Source organism: Strix uralensis, chromosome 13 (assembly GCF_047716275.1).
Source record: "Strix uralensis isolate ZFMK-TIS-50842 chromosome 13, bStrUra1, whole genome shotgun sequence".
Taxonomy (NCBI): Eukaryota; Metazoa; Chordata; class Aves; order Strigiformes; family Strigidae; genus Strix; species Strix uralensis.
Genome location: NC_133984.1, coordinates 20,413,816 through 20,432,484, shown reverse-complemented (window position 1 = coordinate 20,432,484; position 18,669 = coordinate 20,413,816). Strand labels below are relative to the sequence as shown.

General features: G+C 47.4%; 1 protein-coding gene across 4 annotated transcripts in view; it reads left to right on the top strand.

Annotated features, from left to right (window-relative positions):
- Positions 1 to 18,669, top strand: part of PASD1 (PAS domain containing repressor 1) — a 107,154-nt gene that overhangs the window by 34,930 nt on the left and 53,555 nt on the right. Inside the window, exon 1 of one of the 4 annotated variants that reach the window (XM_074882817.1) lies at positions 18,148 to 18,321. The exons of the other annotated variants lie outside the window; for them this stretch is intronic. The gene's annotated coding sequence lies outside the window, so the exon portion shown is untranslated. Of the gene's footprint in view, positions 1 to 18,147; positions 18,322 to 18,669 lie in introns of those variants that run through there. 4 annotated transcript variants of the gene reach the window in all.

Genomic DNA, 18,669 nt, shown 5'->3' with positions numbered 1-18,669 from the left:
GAGCCCAGGTTCCCATGTCACAGAGGCCCTTCAAAACATTGCTCACCTTTGGCTTGAAATCCACATGACTGCGGTGTAGTTAAAGGAATTATTCAGACCATAACATCTGCTGGTTGGTAGAACCAACTTGGTTTTTTGTGTGCACAATGCTTGTACTTGGACCCCCTTCAGTCTCATCTGTCTTGAACAGGGGATTTGTATGTGCTTTGATATTGATAAACAGCAGCCCTCAGACACTGGGCTGCACAGTTAGAGAAAACAGGTGGGAAGAGAGCAGTAATGTTTTATGCCTGTGCTTTCGCCGTGCATTTGTGGTATCACCACTTACAGATGTGGAATAGAGAGGGTGGTGGTGTCGTTTGGGGTTGACTTGCACCGCTCATGGTGCAAGGCCACGTGCAGTGCAGTTCCCAGGCTTGTCCCACCCGCTCCCGGCGCCATGCAGAAGTTAGCATGCACAGTCGTTACCCACGCGTGCCCCTGGAGTGCTGAGAGGCAGCTTTTTAGTTTGATTCAGAACGGACACTTCTCCACATTGCAGAGGCACAAATGGCCACCTCCCTTTACGCCGGGCTTGGGCGGTGTTGCGGCGGGGCACGTTCCACTGCTCTGCCAGGGGATTGCACAACTTCTGGCTCTGCTGGCTAACCCACATCTCAAAGGAGCTGAGAGGGCTCATTGATTCAGGTTTGTCCATTACTAAGTATTATTTCCCAATGCAATTATGGAGCCATCCTACCTCCAAATTCCAACCCAGAGAAGTTAGAGATGTTTGGAGGCTTTGAAAGAAATTTTGGACAGCTAAAATGAGAGGAAATCTCATGGATCTAGAAGTTGTCCTTATTTTGCATGTCCTTACAACTTTCTCATCCTTCATGACTGCAGCCATGGATCAATCTAGTATTAATTTTAATTAAACTCTGGCCAACTAAATGTGCCAAGAAGATTAAGGAGAAAAGCGTAGGCTGTCACCCTGCCAGTGGCCATTCCCAGTGCAAAACTGACTTTAACAGAGCCGTCTGATAGACAGGAAGCTCTTTGCAGTGATACCACAAGGAAAAGACTCCTCTGACTTGTTTTTTTCATAATTACAGCAGTGTTTATGAACTTCCTATGGGTACTTGTGTCCTTCAGTGTATGGTAAGCAATCCATAGTTTGTTTTAACCATATGCATCCTCACTGTCTTCCTGACGTCCACTTTCCCACCCAGGAAGTGTTTGCAGGATCCTCATGGAGGAGAGGAGTTCACCCTAGAGACAAGGCTGTCCTGGAAGGGAAGTTCTGCCTGTCAGCAAGTTATATATTGTAATATGTAAAGCTGGCAGTCACTTGCTTATGCCTCATGGCTCACGTGCTGATTTGTCCAGAGTCCCCCACCCTGATGTTTTACTGTGATGGTTTTTTTGTGCAGATACAGATCTGTCCAAACACAAATCCTTTGACTGCCCTTTGGCACAAGTGAAGAAATGGTGCAAAGCCCACTATGCCCACACCCCGTCACTGGATGAAAGCTCTTCTCTGGCTGCAGCCCTGAGCAGTGGGCAGGCTGAAGAGAGCAGAGTGACTGCAGAGCTCGATGTGCGGTGCCGGCACACCATGCCTCAAATGCCTGCAAAATCAGGTGGCTTTCTGACGTGAAGCAAACTGGTTACCTCCCTGCCACTGCACACAGCAGATACTGTGCCACAGTCCATGGCAGCCTTAGGTGCCAGCCACAGCATGCTGGGTTTGGGAACCAGCTCAGGGGATGGAGCAAGGGAAGTGCCACCCCTGGCCAGGGACACCTGCCTGTGGCAGAGTCAGTGCCCAGGCAGGGCAGCTCAGCTCAGGGAGACAGGATTTCCCCACCCAGTGTGGTCATTTTCCCCAGTGGAGCTGGGGAGCAGGCTTGATTCATCAGGTACATGGAGATGAAGATCCCCAGAGACCTGGCACAGGGAAAGAAAATGTGGTTCCAGTCCTCGTGGTGTGGACGTGATCTGGTTTTGCAGAGGAGGTGGGCTCCTGGTTTTGGAGAAGGGATGTTAAGCAGCAGAAGTTCCTGAGCTGGCTCTAGTGGAGCATCTCCTACAATGGTGCCCAGTGACCGAAAGGAGCAGCTTTTGAGCAGCGTATATAACGAGTGATGAAAATATAATTACCAGCTCATTTGGACATAATATATTTAGAGAAACAGTCAGCCAAACCAAACCAGCCCATTTTATCAGGCCAAACCTCATCCTATTCCTCTGTTGCCAGAAAAAAGGATGTTCCCCTGATCCAACTGAGTTTTTAAATGTCCAGTGATGCTTCTTCTCTGCCAGTGCCTACAGTTCTGGTTTGCCATAGTGCTGCCTCCTCCGTTGTGTTATGACCCAAGGAAGGGAGCTGAGGCCCTGTGCAGGGTAACATACACAAGTTATTACAAGGGAGAACCAGTGTCACTTTTATTCCTGTGTCTTTATCTAAAACTGCACTTTGTTGGTGATGAAAACGCATTTAATAAGAAAACCAGAAGCATTACCAAATGGGTGTGGAACATAGTGAAGCGTGTAAGGAAAGTGAAGAGCAAAGTAAGGCACACTCACAGTTGCTGTGAGGCTGACCCAAAGAAGTACAGATCAAAGTACAAACTATTCCAGCAGCTCCACTTTTCTTATTCAGAGACTATGCTCTTCCAAGCCCAGAACGCAAAGGTAGCTTTCTCGTTTGCTGTAATAGCTGTGGTAGTAGAGGCTGCATCTTCCTTTATTTTTGAGCCTTTATTGCAAGTGGATGACTGTGTTCCATAGATGCTGAAATCCAGAGGTGATGTAGGCTAATGCTGTGTGCTTGATTGCCCTCCTGACCGATATATTTTGTGAGTGTTGTTGTTGAGTGTGTTAGTCATAGGTATGGCTGTGCCACATCTGGAGTTATTATCAATAGAAGAAAAGCCTACTTATGCTGCTGGGTTATATAAAATGGAAAGAGCTTGAAACACATAGGGCAGTAGCACTGCCATTATCTTTTTAGCTTTATGCTTGTGTGAAGTAGAGATTTAAGATTGCACTTACATCAAAGGGCTGCAGGTATGAATTGAGGATACTGGGTTGAACTTCAGATTGAAGAACCGTTTAAGTTACTGAATTCCTCCCTGAAAAGCAACTAATAAAATAAACGTACCTATGCGTTGACTGCAAAGTCTGAACTGTTTGAACAAAAAGCAGTCATTTAGCTCAATTTGGTAAGTGCGTTAATAATGGAAGCCTAAATGCAGTGGGGCTTTTTCCTTTCTAACAAAACTTAACCTGTCTTTTATCCATCTGCAACTGGGATATGACAGCAATAATAACAATATAATAATAGCAACATTATAATATTATAATAATAATGATAATAATATAATGATGATTATAATAATAATATCCTTGATAAGTGTAATTGGCCTGCTAGATTTTACCATAATTCACCCTAAAAGCCTTTTCTCTGTCCTGCATCTATGGGAGAAGAGATCATGTAATTTCTAATAATTCTAGACTAGAGACAGAAGTTCTTATTTCCAGTGAACTCCAAAAGAAGAATTTTATTGAGGGCAATGATGACTCTTAGAAATAGTAACTCCCATCTTCACAATGCTAATAAGGGCTTCCCCATGGAAGAATAGCTAAATAGCTATTATAATTTAAATGTTAATGGTGTGTTGAATTCTGAACACTTTTGCAATGAAAGTGCTGTGTTCAGTGTTATAGTTACATTGTGGAGGTATTTTCTACATACTGATTTCAGGATTGGGTCTATTAATTTTATTCTGTAATGGAGTGGATCAAATAACTGGAAAATGCGTGCTCTGTTCTGAATATATGACATTTACTCAGCTCTAGTATCCTCTGTACTTTGTCACTGTTCATCTGATGCATTTAGGTGTCAACTCATCCTTTTGGAGAAAGATAATGACAGGCTGCTCAAGACTGCCTCCGTTAGACTTCTCAGTCTAGGCTGATTGTGTCCCAAATTAAAGGATATTGATTAATTTTGACAGTTCCTGAAATATGTTCCTGCATTAGCAATAAACTACATACTTACCAAACTTGTGGTGCTGTAGCAACATCTAGAAGTCTGTTCTCGAAGGTTAAAGAGTGAAACAAAACTCCATTTGACATGGTTGTAACAACCGATAACAGTAGTGTGGTACACGGGAACTGGTGTGAGTTGGTGATGGGCATGCACCAGCGCCCTGGCAGCACTGAGGGCACTGCGCTGCACCCAGTGTATCTGCTGGCATGAGCCTCAGCGGGCTCTCCCCTCTCTCCTTAGGATGGGGCTTCTAAAATCTCCAGAGCTCTATCGCATTCAATGTTTCACAAGCTTGCGTAGTTCCCTCAAACGAAACAATCAGCCCTCTGAAGTTTCATGTATCACCTTTCACTGCATATTGGCAGATTTCCACCTGATAAACTGACTGAACAAGTTTCAAACTCCTGGGTTTTACCTGTTCCTTTTCCCCAAAGAGACTGAAAACTGCTCCATTTACTGCCCATCGAATCCAAAATGAAGATCTAAGAGCCTGAGTATACTAAATGTCATGGTAGTTCTTCTTATCAATGCACACCCAAAGCCACTCCTTCATCCCCACTTTAACCAGATTATCTATAATAGTAAGTAGGATAAAATTTTCCTCCTTATTTACTAAAATAATGCTGGCAAGGAAGCTGTATTTTGCAGAATCTCTTCTTAGTCTAAAACACTTCTAGGCTAAATATATTCTTCTAAGATATGTGCTTTGGGCATCTGTTTTCATGCTGCACGCTCTCTGCAAGCAGCACAGAAGATGCCTTTCTTTGCCATCACTGTGTGCAGCGTGGGTAGATCTGAGAAGAGAATTCTGCCTGAAGATTTCTGTTGTCTTTTTGTTCAGTCAAAGGATATGACTCTAATTTCTCCCATTTGTAAATTGCACACAACAAAACGCAGTCGTACGCCTGGCTGCAAATCTCCGTTATACCTTCCAAGCTATCCTAAAAATACAGTTCAGGCCCTGCAGTCCCGAAAAATTAAATCCAGTGCTCCAACATGCAGGGTACCCTAAAAGAGTGTGCTTCTGCATAGCACACAGTTATCGCCCCTGCACTCGTTAGAGAAGAGAATTGATATTCACAAATGCTTAGTTCCCTTTAAAATTTTGCTCATAATGTGTTTTATGAGGACACAGGAGCAAAGGTCCCTTCTATTACCATTCTGAGAGGATTTTCAGAAAATGCAAGTAAGTTCTCTCTCCGTCAGACGTTGTGAAGGAAGGGACGCCTTTCCACTGCCTCTGGGAAGCGTAAGCAACACCAGTTTTGTAATCAAAAAGTATTGCCTTGTTGTTCAGCTTTGTTTTTACAAGTGTCAGACTTGTGCAGAGTTTCATGTCTCACCTTTAGCGGCCAACAATGCTTACTATTCCAAAAAGCTCTCCAAGGCAACTCTTTTCAGTCTTAGAGGTCATGCTCAAATTAGCCTTCACGAGGAGGCAGGAGGCACCACCCAAGCAGTTTTGCTCTGTCAGAAATTCAGTATTTGTTTCTAGCATTGCATCTGGGCTCTTGTCTGTTAGATTAATCAAAATGTTCATTTGCTCACAGTCGTCTGAACGAGGAAAGGTCATGATACAGAGCCATTATGTCACTTTGTAGTTGCAAGCAGCAGAAAGTCTACATAAAGGAGAAAATTATTCTTCCAAGGATGACAAATAAGCACTATCTAGTCAGCCTCAGGGCGAAGAGTCTGTCCTGTGGATATCCATATTTCCAGCACCCAGTATACAGGATGCAAATGCTTTTGCCTCTTATTTTTTTTTATTGTGCACTCTCTCGATGCTGCAGCCTTTGTGAACAGGGGAAGCTGTGCAGTCAAACCACTGCTTCAACCTGGTCAAAGGAAAGTTTGCATCACTCCTGGGGCAGACATAGTTATGAGGGTGGCTGGGTCTTTTGAAGTCCACTCTCAGGATGACTTGATATAGGAAACACCCATGTTCAAAAGAGTGGGCTCCACCTTCTGATCCAGAAAAGCAGCCCCAAAAAAGCAAACAGACTGTCCTTGGTTCTTTTTATAATTGACAGGGCAGAAACCGGTCCACCAAGGTCCCTGGGTCGAAAAATCTGAACAATAAAAAGCAAACTCTCCTCAAAGAGAACAGAAGTCCTCCCAGCTCCCTCTCTTCCCCAGCCTGTCAGCACAACCTTAGACTTATCTGGGTTGGGTCACAGCCAGCTTGCCCTCATTCAAGCCCTGATCCTGACAAGACAGTAGGTAAGCCTATCAACCGCCCCAGCCAGCTCCAGCGGCCGAGACCTAAAATAGAAACACACAGCTGAATGTTGGCCATTCACTGGAACATCTCCAGTGTCCTCATGGAGGGAAGAGGACGACACCTTGCTCAGAGATCATTTCATTGCTCTCTGGCCCCAGCATGTTTTGGTCAGTGATAGCAAAAGTGCCTGATGTCCACATGGACAGTGGGATTTGCCTGTGGCAAACAGGAACTTACTAAGTCAATTGGTTCAGCCTCTCAAGCTGTAGGTCCTTCTTTTAGAGGAAACCTGTTGAAAAGTTGAGGCTTTCCCATCCCCACCACAGGCTGTGGGTCTAACCTTGTGTACCAAAGTCTGTGATGAAAGCTGCTTTTCAAAGAAGAGGACCAATCTGACTTAATGTGAAATTAAGAGATGCTCTCCCTGCTCTCAGGGGCTATGATGAAACCCTGAGACGTGTGATGAGATGGGCAGGAGTCACACGAGACCATGTGCTGTGTCATCCCACCAGCAGGGCAGGAGTCGCAGGTCTGGTTGAATCAGGAGGTCTCTTGCTCCAGCCCAGGCACCAGTGGTGGGTCCTGGGTGTACATGGGCAGGCAGCTGACAGCTTGTGCTTAATCACAGCTGGGAAAAACTCCTTGCTCCCTCCTAACATAATGGTCATGTTTTTAATTCCTCTTCTCCTTTGGTCTCAGCAGGCACCTGGGAGTCCCTGGAGGCACCTGGGCTCTCAGCACAGCCCACCTGATGTGCTGAGCAGTGACTGCAGCACCCATACTGGGGCTCACCTGAGTGCACCCAGAAATAGCAGAGGGATGAGACACTGACAGCTATGCTTGCTGAGGATTTATAAAAGGCACATGCAACAGGAACAGCCTGTTCCTTCCTCATCTTTAATAGGGAGCGAAGGTAACCTGGCCCCTAGAGTGAAATACTGATTTTCAGTGAAAAAATCCACTGGGGCTTCTTATCACTTTAAGTATTTCGACCTGTCTGCAGGTTTTTGTACCAGTTCTCATACCTCAAACGTTCCCAAGAGGCTTGATCAATCTGATAAGGCTTTGTTCACAAGAAGCTACATATTTATTTAGAGAAGACAGCCAGAAGTGTTTCTGAGCAGATACAAATGTGTGCACAGTTAAGCAGAGACTATTACGACAGCTTGTGGTGTTGTACGACAGCACGATTGATGGACAGGTAACATTTAGTCAGCTGCCTGCCTGGGGAGTCGGGATGGGGAGCACTTCGCCCCAGCACTTTCTGGAGACATGGAAATCACACAGGCTGCTCCTGCCAGGGTTTAAGCATCTCAAAAACTACTTCTCCATTCATCTTTCCTCTTTACTGCAAAACTGATCTGTTCATGGAATCTAGGTCTTTGTCCTTTCTAAGAAAACACACAGAGATGGTGGGCAATCATGATGTAAAAGTGTACACCACAGACATGGAAAAAACCCAACCCTTCAACCTGAACTAAGGCCTGAAGTCACTGTTAATTCTTTGCAAAAATTACTACCCACAGAAGCATGAAGGGTTAAATCCACCAGTCAGGCAAAACCCTTTCTTGGCCACCAAGGCCAGTATGTTCAAATGAAGTATCTATGTGATTTATATCTGTCTGTTACTCAGCTGGGTCAGCACATGAACAGCATTTCGTAAGATGCTGTTAAAAGATATGTTGGCTCATTGCAGTACGTATTGGCTTCCACATCTTCAGAAACAATGTAAAATAAAAAAAGAAAATAAATTTGGAAAGTAAACTATTGCCTCCATATGTGAATGAAAAATAATTTAATTATGAAATTAAATGGCTGTACAGCACTGCCAAGAGGGCAAACAAATAAGAACTTAACCAAAAGGAGAAAATTGTCTGTCTTTCAGTGCATAACCATTTTGTTCTGAACAGCAGCAATTATGGAAATGTGCAGAAGACTGTTTCACTGATGATAAATCTACAGTATGTCAAGCAATATTTGGGGATTCATATTTAATTACTGTGACTACACAAATTAAACAGTGGAAAAAAGTTGTCAATGCTGTTTTTTAAAGTAGGGAAACAGATTCGATGCCAAAAGCAACATGGTTAACATTGGTAACTAAAAGAGAGAGTTTCCCTCTAGGCTAAACCTTGTGATAAAGGAGAGATGTCACTTATTATGCACTTTTGAACATGTCTGGCAAGGTTAGGAGGTAAATAGCCAGAATGATTATCGTCTGGGTTGGTAATGGTTTTTTCAGTCCCATATTTAGTCTGAGCACGTTCTTTGTGTTCCAGGTTTCTCACAACTCTTGATCACAATTTGTTGGGGTTGGTTTTTTTTTTCCCCTCCAGAAATCATTTTAAGGCAAATAACTTTAGAAAACTCCATGTTCCACTAATAGCCAAAGCAGGAGAGAGCTTCAGTGAGTTCATATTGTAAAGTAAGTGGAACGCAGTCATCTAACTCCGCGGTGTTCGTGCTGTGCTCGCAGCCCGCGCCTGTCGGGGAGCAGCGGGTCTCTGCCCCAGCGAGCAGCATGCGATTTGGCACGAGGAAGCCCGTCTGCCAAATCGAAGCTTGGGCTTGCAGGGTGTTCAGAGCTGCAGGTTGACCAGGGTGAACAAAAGAAGGACGGCACATGCTTTATTTCAGCCTGCACAATTCGGATCAGCAGCAGCACTCGTAACCCTTCTGTGAGAACTGGGAAGGATGTTTTCAGAGACATCTTCTGGAACAAAATGTTTCAGGGCGTGTAATCCTTTTCCTGCAGTGTGCTGGCTGGCATGTGGAGTGCCCTCTGTCCCCAAGCCTGCCTACGGCAGCCAGCAGTCATGAGCCTGCAGTCACCCAGGTACACCACAAAGCAGGGCTCAAGTCAGAGCAGTGCGGTGTGTTGCTGCTGTTTAACCAGAGGTACAGATGCATTGAGCTTACTGAAGTTTTCCCCAGCAGCTGCTCTGCCCTGATGGTGAAGATCTCAGCTGCAGAGTTCAGAGGGTCATCCCACCCTGTTGCAATGAGAGCCATGCTCCTGTTACCCTAACGTACTGCCCTAAGTGACACGGGTGCAAATGCCAGCAAATGCTGATACTGCTGTGCCCTGGGGCCTTATGTGAAATTTTTTGCCTGAATTGCTCATCTGTAAAATAAGCAGAGTATTTTTTTGTAAGGATTACCTTTGTGAAGTACTGTCAGATGTAATACAGAAAGGCCTATGTAAGAATCAAGTAATAAATAATATTAGATACCAGGCAATGTCACACTGTAAAATGCAGAAGAATTAATCACTGTGCCTGAAAACCCCACACTGAATCGCTCTCAAGGCTGCAGAATTTTGTAGGATGTATGAATGGGAGCGGTTCCTTAAGAAGATGCTCTGTGTGAAGTGGATTGTGAGCTACGCTCTGCTGCAGTTGTCATGGCGAGTATTCATATTTCCCATAGCAACAGAACCAGTAAATAACTGCATAAAAAGCTGCATTAAATGACCAGGGCACAAGTTAATTCTCTCATCAGCATCCTTAACTTGAACACTCTTCTGTAGATGAAACACTCCACTGAAAAGCAAGCTTTTCCTTCGGTTTGTGACATGTTTCCTCTTCATAGTTTCATTATGATTCACCCACCGGTTGCTACGCTAGTGCCACGATCTGCGCCACGTACTACTGCATGGTGCCTGAATTCACTGAAGGAGATGATGACAGGGCAGCAGACCCGCAGTGAGTGCTGTGTTTGTAGCACTTTGTGCAAGTGCTGTCTAATGCAGGTCAGCCGAAGTTCTGCAAGTGAAAGGACTGAAGCTCTACAGGACACAATGCACTTTTTAAAAAATGTTATTTTTGGAGTCTCTCTCTCTTGTTTTTCCTCAGTTGAAATGACTTCTTGTTCTGCAAACTAGCACCAGTGTTAAGGGCAGGCAGATCTATTAAATGGACAAGGGGAGGATGAAAACTGGGAGAAACTACAAGATGTCACTATAACAGCAATGATGCTCCAAAGCAAGGAAGTCTTTCACTTTAATGAAATTTGCTATAAGCCAGCATTTTCCTAAACAGTGGTTTGCCCTGGGCTCTGCTCTGCAGAACCATGTTGTTTGTATACTCTGCTGAATGCAAAATTGGATACAAAGGTGGATGATGTCCATAAGAAACACTACGACTTGACAGAAGTTGGTTAGTGCAAAACAACTAGGAACAATTTTTCTGAAAAAAAATAAACACACAAATAAACAAACAAACCCCCCAAAACCAAATCGAAAACCTTCTCAGGCTCATCTGGCTGCCCACAATGGGCTGGGAAGGTGCTGCTTGGCTCGCCACAGAAGACGGATGCTCCTCTGGAGTAAGTAGACCAAGGGGTTTTCTTGATGTGGAGAGGACCAGCAGGATCTGTTGCTAAGACAGTCAGTGATGTAAAGGAGGCTCTTGGGGTCAGGATGAGAAGTGTGGCAGTACTTAACTGCCCACATGGTCACCATCATATTTGGGCCAAGAAAAGAGACAAGCTGTGCAAAGAAAAAAAATCTAATCCGTTTCCCACAGATCTTGCTTCTGCAAAATGCGTCCCAAGTTTCATGACAAGTACGTTCATCAGACAGCTCCTGTCTCCAGTCCCAGCCCCTCATTCACAAGCCCTGACCAAAACTGATCTTGATATTCCTGTTTAGATGAGGAAATTCCAACTGTCTTGCATATTCATTTTCTGTAGACACACAAAAAAGCGATCAGTCACTTATAGCTGCATAATAAAAACTGATTTCACCATGTCAGTCAGGGGTTTCTTTTCACTTATTAGGACTGACTTTTTGCAACACTGCTTGTAGACAAAATCTGTCACATAATACTAGTTTCTAGCATCATAGGCAATTCATTGATGGTGTTCAGCACCTTCCCTGCACCCAGAAAAACCATGTGCGTTTCTGTGAGTAGAGAGTGCAGTAACATCCCACGCAGTTCTGAATAATTTCAGTATCATTTAGTGGTAAAACACAGTGATAAAGTCTCAGAGACTTGCGTTCTAACTCGCTTTTGTTTAGCTATGAGCACAGGGGCACGGCATTAGCAACACGTGATGCTTTCGGTCCATCCTGCTCCCAGGGTAAAATCTCTGTTGAATATTAGGCCATTGTTTTATACATTCATTAATTTATTTAGAAGGTTTCTGTGTTTTAAAAAAGGCAGAAGGAAAACAGTGGAAGTTACCCAAGAATCCTGTTGACTTTGGTGCACTTGGGATCAAGGACACATGTTTTCTTTCCTGTGTATCCTAAAAGGCCATTAAGGGAGGTGTTTGGAGAGCTGTGCCCTGGGGCCTGTGCTCCGGGCTCCTGTCCTTTTTAGTGTCTGGGTTGTGTTGCCAGTGGCCCCTTGAGACAATCAGGCTGCTTAATTCTTCTAAAGAACCACCGGCACAGCTTGTGCTTAAGAAGTGACCGCTTGACATTTATAATCTGGATGAGTGTCAAACTATGCCTGGTCTTTCCTTGGTGGTTAAGTACATGCAACTGTTTATGGTGAGTGAGTTTGCATGGCATCAGATACACACACAGATACACATGTATTAGTTTTTCAGTCTTTGCCAATCAGGGTGTGGTAGAAGGACTGTCAACCCCATGGTCTTCTAAATCCAAACACCCTGTCTGCTTTCTACTGGGTCCTTCCACTGTCTTCAATAGTCTTGATTTTAATGTCTTCTTGTACAAGCTGCAGAGCTGGGAAAGGACTGCACTGGTCACTTTGCCTTGGAGAGGAAGATTTTACTTTCCTTACAAAGTAAAATCAGGCATTAGCTTCTCTCAGCACCCCATTGCACGTGGGTTTGCAGAGGGAGATCTCCCCATCACCAAGGCTGCTCAGGGGGTGAGCGGGGTGGTGGGAACTGCAGTACTTTGTACCTGCAGGTCACAGCCATCCTAAAGCCGCTCTCCATCCCAGTTACCCAGTTTCTGAAGGAGATTAGGATGTAGTTGGGAGCCCTCTGGCTGCAGACCAGTCCAGGCAAAGCAAAGGAGGTGAATGTTAGTAGCTGGGAGACAGCTGGGAAGGTATGGATGGAGGCAGCTCCTGTCCCAGCACAGCCTGCTAGACCCTCCCAACACATGGCCTCTGTCACCCACACGTGCAACTCGCGGGTCTGGTCAAACCCAGGTTATTATAGGAAGATCAGGTGACGAGGACACCTTTGTCGCTGCCATGTTTGGCCAGGAGCACATTGCTTCTTGTCTTGGAGTCAGACTTTGCTTGCTCTAACCCATGATGTTGAAAACTCCATCAGATGGCATTGCTAACATTGCATTTGCTCTGGGTAAAGGCCAGAGAGAGAAAGTGGAAACTTTCCAGTGCAAGGAATAGTTGACCTGCAGAATTCCCAACTGCTAAGTATGGGATCAAGTAACTAAGAATGGGCAAGTACTAGAGAGAAGCTTTGAAGTGTTGCCACCTTGTATGAATAAAACTTAGCATCAGAGCAGATGTATTAATAGGAAATATCCGTGTTTATCAATGTGGATTTAATGTGCTAATTAGTAACAACTGTGATTTGTTAGGAAGGATGCACTTGCAGATGACTGCACAGACTTGCCCATTCTTCCTCTGTGCTTCATCCATGGGTGATACTACAGCTGTTGCCATTGCCTGGTGCTCGCTCTGCCCATTCGTCCTCTGACTGCTGAATTCAGGGGGATTTGGCCCTTTAACATAATTATTATTAAGTTTCGATTTAATGTCTCTGTTCATGAGGCCCCTCAGTAGCTGATTATACTAATCAGAAGTGATTATTACCTGTGCCCACTTAACCCATATTTAAATGCAGCAGCCTGAATTTGTCTTCAGCACAGTATCCAGAACATATGAACCCAGCATCAAAGAAAATTAATTCGGAGGTACATTATTCTATGGGATCAAGCTAAAATGTGGTTAAAGAGCTTTAGAGTCAGTGTATGCTCTCATGGAAGGATATGGGCAGGAGAAGGTAGCCATGTTCTTGTTTCTGCGAGATTTTTTTCCCCAGTTCTTTGAGTTAGGCAGAATAACAGATCACAAGAATACTTACCAGAGAATATTTTACTGCAGTTAAGAGAGAACACTTTTTCCTTTATAAAAATAATAATTATTGTTGAAAGTGTGATCAGACACGTTAAAAGTATTATTTTACTCTTTTTCCTGGCCAAATCTCTGACTTGGACACCTATCAGATTTCAAATATATACATTGATCTGGCCATGCTATTATTCCAGCACAAGGAAATACAGAGCCTTAGATACACACAAAACTGGGATACCAATCTTGCCTCTACAAGAGCCATCTTAAACCATTTTCTACAAAATAAGGTGCTGGATGAGGAAAATTAAAATATTCCAGCTGCTTCTCAAAAGCTTAGGTGGAATTGTCCTAAATTGTGATTAACTCATTTATATTCCTAATCCTTTTAAGCAGTTCCGTAAAGATTCAAAGCGGTGCTCAGAGATGCTGGGTAGGACAGCAAGTAGCTCCTTCCAGCCCACAGGCATGCAAGATTTTATGCTAAGAGGGAAATCCTGTTCACACTGGAGTAAATGTGGTTTTCGCTCTGCCTTTAATGGAGTTTCCGTTCCTTTTTCTGAACTTAAATGAGAGTGGGATTTTACCCATCTTCTCACATGACTGTGGTGCAAACCTGAATTTTATTTTTGAGCCTTTTTAAATGGGGAAACTGAAGGTGAAACTATGTAAGCCCAGAGAACAGATGCATCTCCAGAGGGAGAAGGGCTCTAATAACTGTAGGGTGTTGCTTGAAGCAGAGATGTGAGCTCTAAGCAAACAGTCCCCGCAGCGCAGCAGCAATGCCAGCAGTGCTCCGGGGTGCTGGATGTGAGGCCTGACTGCGGTTCTCTTACAGGTGGCGGAGTTCTGCCTGGCCAAAATGCGCTGCCTTCTCCCCACCGCGAGCGTAGGGGGTGTCTGGGATGAGGAGGAGGTCGTAATTCCACAGAAAGGAAAATGCACTGCTATTTCCAGGAGTTTTCAGTGAAACTTTAGAATTCACAAACGTGAGGATAGATAAGGAATTGCAGGGACAGAGTTTCACATAGGCAAACTCTTGGGCTGTATATATTTATGTTGCAAGTAAATGTGGCTAAAATATTCCGGAAACTTCAAGTATATTCTTTACATTAAGTCCAATAATTATTTATTCATCTCCCAACTTTGATTTTGTTAAATAAGCAATACCATAATTCCGAGGCAAGAATTTAATCCACGGAAAATTCTGTCCTCGGAGAAGATCAAAGTGAGTCCTGTGGTGTTAAGCACACACCTACAGCACTTGATCCTGAAAAAAAATTTAAGTGCATGTTTCAATCAGCCTATCCCTTCTTACTGGTTCCCATGCATTAACCTAAGCCTCAGCCTGAACATTTTCAGTGCCAGCATCAAGGACCTGTGGACATTTCCACATTGGGAGAGCAGAGGTCTGAAAATGTAGCAAGCAAACGTGCGAGAAGAGTAGCAGGCTGTGATGGCAATGCCTACTCATTCCTCTGCATCTACTAACTCTGGGGTAAAAGATTGAAAGTCTCTTGGGCAATATAAATACACAAGATAAGTGCGTACACTAGAACACAAAGGTGAAATGGCCCTGTTTATCAGGCACAATTAATATGAATAGAGGATGACTAATAAAGAGGCAGTTTAAAATCTTTACATGACACAGTGTCAAGGCAACAGAGTTGTGCAATAACCCGACACAATTAACACTGTGTCCCTGCCTTGGGCAGTGCCGGAACGGGGCTCCCGCCGGCCTCGCCCGCACGCTCCCATGGCGGGCGCTGGGTGGGCTCTGACGCTTCACCTCTCCGCTCGCTGCCGCATCCCGGAGCCCCAGCGAGACCAACACTGAACCAGCCTCTTTAGATCAAGGCAAGGTGTTTTTTCCACTTCGTTGTCTCTATTCTTCTCTTTCCCTTTGGTTTGCATTTTCCCAAGCGTTACAGTTACTGCTGCGTGAAAAGCGAGAACATCATGTTGACTTTCTGGGCACACTCCAGAGTGAGATGAGGCCGAGGTGCCCGATCCTGTACCAGAGCTGGTTCTTGACTTAGCCCTGCACAATGCAAACATTTCCTGGCTATGAATTTTTTTCATATAATTTAAAGGCTAGTTTGGACAACCCTTTGCTCCGGATGAAAGATTGTGCATGGGAGTGTGATCTTGCAAAATGCAGCCCAAGCTATCCCTCTATTCCTTTGTTTAATGATGTTACTCCTTAATGGTGCCTGCCAGGCTGCAGGATTCTGCAGTCCGCTGGGTGAGTGCAGCGGGGACAGGATGTTTTAGATAGAGATATATATAGAAAGATATATATATAGATATATTCTTTGCTGTTCTTATTTTCTGGCCAAAACCAGTTGTCTCTTGGTTTTATTGCTGCTGCCATGTCTTTGCAATGCAGCATTGTTAAAAACTAATAATAAAAACAAATCTGAGGCTATGCCAACCACCGCAGAGTACAGCCAAAGCTGCCCAATGCCACAGCTTGCTGAGCAATGTGTGAATTTTGTTGTGTCAGAAATGTGTCTGTTTCCCCGTTCTTCTTTAACTTTTGGAAGGATCCTAGTGGAGAGCATGTTCTTCTAAATGACATAACAAAAGCCATCGACATGAAAACTGTTTCAGCATTGCTATAGGAGGAGTGGCCCAGCCTGCCATCTCTACCTGCCAGGGGCTGCAGGGAACTTGGTTGAAACATTTCAAATAAAACATGATTTCTGGTCAGAAAATCATGTTATTGCAATTAGCGTGTAAAGTGGTATTTCCGAGTGTTTTGCTGTATTAGAAGAGAGCATTGATGGTGTTTGCTGGGCCTGCCGGGCTCGCAGGATGGGGGGTGGCCATGGAAGTGGCCGAGCCGCAGACCTGGCTGGGCAGTGCCAGCACACCCGGCTGGCTGCCCGCACAACCCGGGGCCATGGCTGTGCCACTTGGTGCCTTCGGGGGGAAACCTGCCCCAGCCCCGGCTCAGCCCCTCTGGGGCCACATCCTGCCCGCACTGCCCACAGCATCTGTCCGCCGGTACTTAATCTTCAGTGCCTCAGCTGCAGAGTGTGGTATTCTCTTTATTCCTGATCTAATTCCCCAAATGTGTATCCACGCATGTGGGCAATGACATCCTCTCAGTGACCGCCACTCGGGTGACAGGGCTGCACCACAGGCTGCAGAGACACACCTTAACTCAAGTAAAAAAGGAGAGAAACGCCACATTCGATACCTATTTGTGTGAAAGAGGGCAAGAATGATTTTCCCCACATGAACGAGGGAAGGGTTGCTGTGTTTTGTGTGACGAGCGGCTCTCAGTGAGATTTGCCACTTGTGGCAGTCAGCACAACCACGCTGTTTGTCTCTGATAAGAAAGAAAATAAGAAATACTGCGTGCAGAGGTGCCCTTTCTCTTGTCTTTATCAGTAATAGCCCATGTTCCTCAGGGTTATTGCTATAACAACATCACTTCCCTTTCCTCAGTGGCATCAGGTTTATATTAAAAATCTCATAGCAAAGCCTTTTGTCCGCTGTCCCCTTTTTGGTTCTGCTTTTGTGCCCCGTGCTGTGCTTTGGGCCACTGGCACGTGTGGGGGCCGGGGCCATGCAGGCACCCTGTCCGCTCGCCCCCTTTCCTCTGGCAGAGCGAGGGCTGGGAGCGGAACTGGAATTTGGGCTGAGCAAAAAAAGCCGGGGGTCAGGTCTGCCAGCTGTGGGCAGGAACGTGCTCCCAGAGGAGCAGATCTGCCAGCATTGCGCAGGGTGGGGAGCAGCTTTCCAAGACGAGTTGAAGCGGGAAAAAAAAACAAACACCAACACCCGCCCCCCCCCCCCCCCCCCCAAAATATCTCTCTCCAAAAAAATCTGACTTGTTGGTCAGCGTGCTCAGTTTTGGAGGGGGATTACACGGTGCAGCTGCTTGCGGCAGCCCGGGGCCTGGGTCAGGGGCCCAAGCGATGCCCCCAGCCCCGCGCGCCCCCGGGTCACCCCAACGCGACCCGCGTTCCCCGCTGCAGGGTCTGGGGCGGGGCGGGGGGCACAGACCGCTCCCGGTGCCACGGCTTTTGGCTTCTACTGCTGCCTGCACCGAGAGAAGTATAAACCGAAGCCCCGGCAACCGGCGTTACCTAATGGAACCAGCGACAAAGCGGCCCCTCCGCCGGCTCCGCGGCCGGTCCGGCGGGACCCGCTGCCTCCCGCCGCCGGCGGCTGGGCACGGGGGTGTCGGGGGAAGCGGGGAAGGGGCAACGCACTGCCCTGGAGAGTAGGGAAAATCGTTACGGTAGAGAAAGGGGAGGGGAAAAAAAAAAAGAGCCGTACGAGGAAGGAAGAGGCAAATGCTCCGGCAGTGACTCATGGCACGGGGTGACTAATCCCGCCGAAGCGCAGCTCGTGTCGGGCCGGGAAGCGGTGCCGAGCGCCTCGTGGGGAAAGCGGGCGGGCGGCGGGGCCCGGCGGGGCAGCGCGGGCGAGGGGGCAGCGGCGGCGCCGGGGCCGGCAGACCCCCGCTGGGCCTCGCCCGTCGAACAGCGGGGCGGGGAGGAACGGCCGCTCCGGGCCGGGGCCGGTGACCTACTTTCCGCCGTCTCCTCGCAGCGGCCGGCATCGCCGCTCCCCGCGCGACCTGCCCGGCCCCGCCCCGCCCCGCCCCGCGCGCGCGCTCCGGTCCCCGCGCTGCCCGCGTCCCGCCGGGGCGCGCGCCGGGCGATGCGGGGCGGGGCGGGCCCGCGCTCGGCGCCGGCCCGGCAGCCGCCGGTGGCGGCGGGGAGGGGGGGCGGAGGGGAGGAGCGCGCCTGTGCAGTGCCGGGAGGGGAGGACGCGCTCAGCCCGCCGCCGCCGCCGCCGCGTTACACAACCGGCCGCCGCAATAGGCGAGTTTCACAAGTCCCGCCGCAGCGCGCCGGCAGCCCGCGCCCACCGCGCACCTCCCCGCCCCCCCGCCCTCATGCCATGTCCCCCCCGGGCAGCGGCAGCCCGGGGCGGGCGGTAACCCCTGGCGCCGGGGGGGCACCGCGCCGGGGCCGGGCATGGCACTGAGAGCGGCTCCGGGACGCGCATCCTCCGGGACGGTACGTACGGCCCCGCGGCGGGGCGCGGGGGTGCGGGAGGGGGGTCCCTTCACTCGCGGCGAGTCCCCGTGCCCTCCGCCAACACCTCCGGGACCGTCCCGGTTAAGTTTTGGAGAGGAGCATTTACAGCCGCAACTTAAGTCGTCTGATCCTCCCACACACACCCCCCCCGAAAAAAAAAAAAAAATCCGTGTATCGGCAGGTCGGGCACGGGACTGCAGCGCCGGCGGCTCGGTGGGTCTCCCGTTGTAGACGGGAGGCGGGGGGGGGGTGTCTCCGGGTGCTGGGGATGCTGGAGCGGCCGGGCACCGGATTAGGGACCGGCTCGGGAATAGCCACGGGACCGAG